This window comes from Acinonyx jubatus, chromosome A3, assembly GCF_027475565.1.
Source record: "Acinonyx jubatus isolate Ajub_Pintada_27869175 chromosome A3, VMU_Ajub_asm_v1.0, whole genome shotgun sequence".
Taxonomy (NCBI): domain Eukaryota; kingdom Metazoa; phylum Chordata; class Mammalia; order Carnivora; family Felidae; genus Acinonyx; species Acinonyx jubatus.
In genome coordinates, this window is record NC_069388.1 from 21,731,999 (window position 1) to 21,738,176 (window position 6,178).

Consider the following 6,178-nt stretch of genomic DNA (forward strand, 5'->3'; position numbering starts at 1 on the left):
GGAGTGTGGGCCTAGAAGATGCGGAGGGCAGAGGCATTGAATGCCAGAAAAAGGCAGGTCTCTCCCGGCTGCCGGACAAAGCACTCTCCAAGCTCAAAACTATAATCGACACTTCCCCCACCTCAGAAAACCAGACTAGGGAGACCACGGCCATCAGAACAGTCAGCCACCCCCCACAAATGCATTCTAGGGAGGCTCAGGCCCGGAGTGGGAGAGGGGCTTTCCCAAGGTCTCATTCCATCCCCTCCTTTCATCAAGGCCACCTGATGTTAATCCTCTGACTGTCACCTCCCTGGAAGCTTCCCCTGACTCTCCTCCAGGCTGAGGTCCTTCCTCTGCAGTCCCAAAGCCCCTCAGGAATGATATCACCAAGCTTGCCACAGTCTATTGTAATTGGCTATGTGTCCATGTGGCCCCACAGGTTGAAGGCAGGGGCCACATCTGACCCACTTTGGTGTCCCCAGTGTCCAGTTTAGGGTCTGGAGAGAGTTGGGGCTTGGGTGTGTTTGTTGAACCAGGCTCGACTGAACTGAACCACTTGGTGCCTTATGAGGGCCACAGACCTTGACCCTTCTCTGGCTTTGGGGGCAGAACACCATATTTCAGGTTCAGCCTTTCTATCAGGTGGACGTTTAGATGCAGATGGCCCCCAGATGATAGAAAACCAAAAGGGATATCAGACTCCCTGCCCTCATTTTCCAGAGGAGGAAGCTGAAACTCAAAGCAATGAAGGCACAGTCCATGGGCCCACGACCAGTGGGAATGAATCATACTCAGATGGCCTTGGCCCTGCTCCACAGCTCCCCTTCTCTAAGTGCTAAAACCTAGGGTTCCTTGTCTGCAACACTGGGTTAGGCCCAGCAGTCTCTAAAAGCCCAGCCTCGTTCAGTTCTATGAACCCACAGGCCCCGGGCCCTGCAGTGAGGGGAGGAGAGATCATTCAAGAGGCTGTTTATCATCTTGTTGTACCCCCCCTCTGAGCTCTTGGAGCAAAACATTCCCAAGAAACAGGGTGATTCATTCACAGCACCATTTGCCAGTTCCAGAGAAAAGGCAGACCATGAAATACATTCTGCAACTTTGGAAGAGAAGACAAAATAATCTCAACATGAAGTTTCTCTTTAGTGGACTCAGGCTGGGAGAACATATATATTTTATATATTTATAGACTGTAAATATTTATATATTTCTATTATACATTTATATATTTTTCCTCTCAGAGAGCCATACTTTGGGGGAAGGAAGTTGTCGTCGTTTAAGCCAAATTCCCCCCAAACACAAGGTACGGCCCTCTAAGAACACCAAAGACTGCATGGCTTTTAAAACACTCTTAACACCGATTGGATGTGAGTTAAGGCCAAGGAGGACGAGCTGTTTGGTTGTTCTTTTAGTTTGTTTGTGGGGTTTTTATGTGGTTTTTTCTTGTCGTTGTTGTTGTTCTTGACGCTAATCCCTGTCTGAACTCCAACGGTCAAGGAGAAAGTGAGAAACTCATGCGTGCTCCTCTTAAATTAAGTAGACGGAAGCTTGCTGAATGTGTTGGAGGCCTTGGACATCTTGCAACCAAGAAGACACAGTGAGGGGGGGCCTGGGAGGCTCAGTTGGTTAAACGTCTGACTTCAGCTCAGGTCATGATCTCACAATTCATGAGTTCGAGCCCTAAGTGCTGACAGCTCAGAGCCTGGAGCCTGCTTCATATCCTGTGTTTTCCCCTCTCTCTGCCCCTCCCCTGCTCATGCTCTGTCTCTCTCTCTCTCTCTCTCTCTCTCAAAAGTAAACATTAAAAAAAATTTTTTAATAAATAAATAAAGAAGACACACAGAGCGGTAACAGGTGAGCCTGGTGATAGGGGGCGGTGTTTGGGGGTAGCATGTCTTAATTGCAGGGAGAGTGAATGGCGTATGTCCACGAGTCACAGGAAACCTCTGGAACTATTCTAGCAGTAGAAAGACAGATGGAAAATTCAGTCTCTCATTTTGAAGTCACAGTGCCCTGAGTTTGGGTCTCCCATAATATGAATGTTATACTCAACTCTTTAAAAATTGTACTTTCAGGGGCACCTGGTTGGCTCAGTGAGTTGAGAGTCCAACTTCTGCCTAGGTCATGATCTCGCCGTTCCTGAGTTCGAGCCCCACGTCAGGCTCTGTGCTGACAGCTCAGAGCCTGGAGCCTATTTCAGATTCTGTCTCTCTCTCTCTCTCTCTCTCTCTCTCTCTCTCTGCCCCTCCCCCACTCATGCTGTCTCTCTCTCTCTCTCTCTCAAATAAATATTTTAAAAAATTGTACTTTTATCTCCCGACCCTGAGCTGAGTAGGAGTGAACTTGACCTCTTTAAAGCCCAAGTAAAGATGTGTGCTATGGTAAGGAAGCCCCAGAGATCTGGGTTCTAGTTCAACTCTGACTCCAAAGAGCACAGGTGGCATTGAGCGTGTCTCTGGTGCTCATATGTACCACGCATAAAAGACATACATTTCACTAACGCACTTTGCACACGCAATTTCACAGCACATACATCACACAGACACGATAATGTCACCCCATCTTAAACATGTACTACAAACACACATACCACACATATGCCAATCATTACCAGACATATCACACAATTTCCCCATCTGTAAAATGTTAGGGAAGAAGATGGGTTGAGGGAAAAGTGGGAATCTTGGAGGCATGGGCTTTGGAATCATACTGCCTGTGTTCTAATCTAATTTTTTTTAACTGTGTCCTGAAGCAGATTGCTTAAACTTTCTGAGCCTTGGTTTTCTCATTTGTAAAGCAGAGACAATAATATCCACTTCATGGGATTTGCTGACAAGGTAAACAACATAATGTATACAAAGCACATAACTTAGTGCTTGGCCCACAGGAAAGTGTTTTAGTAAGGTGTAATTTACACATAATGAAATGCTCTAATCTTAAGCATTCAATGTAGGTAGCTGCGTATCAAGATGCAGAATATTTCCATCACCCTAGAAAATTTTTCTTGTGCCCCTTCCTAGTCAGTCCTTCTCCTGGGAACCACCACCGATCTGATCAGTCTATTTTAGAATTCCATATGATCCAGACACCATTTATTGTACTTCTGTGTTTGTGGGTATATTGGCTTGTTTTATTCAGTATAATAGTTTTGAGAGTCATTCATACAATACTGTGTGTAGAGTAGATCATTTATTTATTGTGTGTAGTATTTCACTGTATTAACACGCTACAATTTATCCATTCTACTGAAGGTGAGCATCTGGGCTATTTCCAGTTTTGGCCTTTTGTGAACAAAGTGGCTATGAATATTCTAGCTAGAATTTAGTGTAAGACTTTTATGGACGAATATTTTCTTTTCTCTCGGGTAAATTCCTAGGAGTGGAGTGCTGGGTCACAGAGCAGATATGTGGTGAACTTTGTCAAGAAACTCCCAAACAGTCTTCTAAAGTGGTTTTACCATGTTCCGTGTCCAGCGGCAAGGTACAAGAGTTAACTCCATGTCCCTCCCAACATGTGGTGTGGTCAGTCTTTTCCATTTGTCATTCCAGCATCACATTGTGGCCTTAATTTGCATTTCCCTGATGACTAATGAACTCCCTCCATGTGCTCATTTAGAATTTCTTTCAAGGTAGCTCCTCTCCCCTTTGCTGCTCTGTAGCTTTCCACCTCCATCATCTGAAAAACGAGGAAGGGAAAAACTGATAACAAAATCTACTAGAAATATGAAGAGCTCTGCAAATACAAACACAATTATGAGCTTAGCCTCAGAACCCTTCCCTTACCTCTGGTTTCCCAGGACTGAAAAGCTAAGGACCTGCTTGTCTTCCAAAGAAGCTAAGATCATGGCTAGCTGGAGGTCAGAATGTGTGTGTGTGTGTGTGTGTGTGTGTGTGTGTGTGTGTGTGTGTTTAATATTATTTATTTAAAGTAGGCTCTGTGCACAATGGGATACTCGAACTCAAACCCCAAGATCAAGCATCGCATGCTCTACCAACTGAGCCAGCCAGACACTCTGAGGTCAGAATGTTTTCATGATACATTTATCTGATCAAATAATCATTTTTAGTCATTTTCATTTATAAACTACCCACTATGCTCTAGGCACCTCATATACACACAGCATGTCTAATCTATTTTAAGATTTTTATTTTTAAGTAAAGTCAAGTCCCAATGTGGGGCTCGAACTCACAAACCTGAGATCAGGAATCATACTCTCCACCGACTGAGCCAGCCAGGTGCCCCCAGCATGTGTAATTTTTACAATAGCCCTGCACCATTATTGTACAATCTCCATTTAGTGGACTGAAAATCAGAGATGTAAATTCCTCGATAACACCACACAGCTACATCTCCACCAGGTCTAGGTTAAATGCTGTGGGCAACTGTGCGCACGCCCACCTCAGTAATCCAGAACCATCCCCCCGTCTCAAGATCCTTAATTCAATCACATCTACGAAGTCCCTTTGCCATGTAAGGTAATATAGTCACGGGTTCCAGGGATTAGGGTATGGACATCTTTGGGGGGGCCCATTATTCTACCATATGAGACAAAGTATCCAGAAGAAGTGGGGACAGCAAGTTCAAAGGCCCTGAGGCAGGGCTCTTCTGACATGCCTGAGGAAGATGAAGACCGGTGAGGATACAGTAGAGTGGGCAAGGGCAGCGTGACGTCTCACAAGGGCAGAAGGGTGAAGGAGGTAGGGTGGCTCTTGCAGGCCCTTGTGGGTCCCAGTGGGGCTTTGACCTTTCCATAAGTGAGATGGGAGAAAGGGAGGGACATGGTATTACAGGTTTTTCCAGGACCCCTCCAGCTGCTGTGTGGAGAGAGGACTACCCACAAGGAGGCTGCTATAGTATCCAGCTGAGAGGATGGTGGCTGGACTGAAGCAGCAGAGGGAAATGGTGAAACAGGTCTCATTCTGGACTTCGAAGGTTGAGTCACAAGGAACCACTTAAGGGTCAGGAGTGGAGAGGAGCTGGAAGAGGGGAGACGTCCAAGGTTTTTGGCCTGAGCAACTGGAAGAATTAAGATGCTCTTAAAGCTGGGGAAGTCTACAAAAAGCTCAGACTTGGGACTGCCCATGAGAAATCAGGAATTCACTCTGAGATGCGTGTTGGGAACCCGGATGGAGAGAGAAGTAGGAAGTCGGATATGGGAGTTCCGGAGCTCAAGGCCAGGAATCTGGAGGGATTTGTTTGGGAGACGTGAGCATGTATGTAGGTGGAATTTAAAGCCAAGAGCCTGGATGAGGTCTCTGAGGGATATGTGCAGAGGTGAGAGGACCAAGAACGGAGACCTAGGGCCCCTCCAATGAGGAGGACCAGTGATGCAGGAGGAAAACCACGTGAGGGGGCGGTTCTGGAAGTCAAGAGAGCAGAAGGCTACAAACTCTGTCCACAGAAAGCACGGCATGAGGGGCTGGTGGAGCACAGGATGACCCTTTTGCCTCCTAGGGCTGTTTTCTGGCAAAGAGCCTCCAAGGGAGACAATTTAAAGGAGTTTGGCCTACTGAGGCAGCCTTGTTCGTGCGGGCCAGAGGCGGCCTCCCCTGCAGGAGGCTCAGCACATCCGCCCCAGCGGTCTGGCCCCATTTCCCAGCATGATCTCCTTCTGGTCTCACCTCCAGCCAGGCTTTAAGACTCAGTTCAGTCACCTCCCCTCTGCCAGGTGGCCGTACTGACCACCCGGACTGAGTTGGGTGCCCCTCTGCTCGGCTCCTGTAGGATCTGCTGCACGACCCCCCCTTTGGACAACTCCCCACCCCAAGCCAGTTTCCACATCTGAGTCTCCCACTGGGCTAGGCGCACCTGGGTTTCTGGCAAGAAACCTGGTTCCTCCTTTCTGCAACCCCGGTGCCTCCCTGGTGCGAGGCACCCAAGAGACTCAGTGTCTGGCCACTCCCAGTCCTGTTACATGGAAGCTCCAGCCCCTAGACTTCCCAGACCTTAGTGGGGACATTTAACGCACTGCGCCTACGGACATTCACTGAGTATTTGTTAAATACCAAGGAAAGGGCCGTGGACTCTGGTCCAAGCCTGACTTCTGGCACTTTCAATCACTTTGGACTTCATTCTCCCATCTCCAAAATGGAGGTGATACAGGCTCCTCACTGGTTGTGACAACATTCGGGAAAGTGTCTGGCAAACTGAAAAGCAGCCTGGCAAATCGGAGTTACCGTAGCTCAGGGCTTTTCCTTGG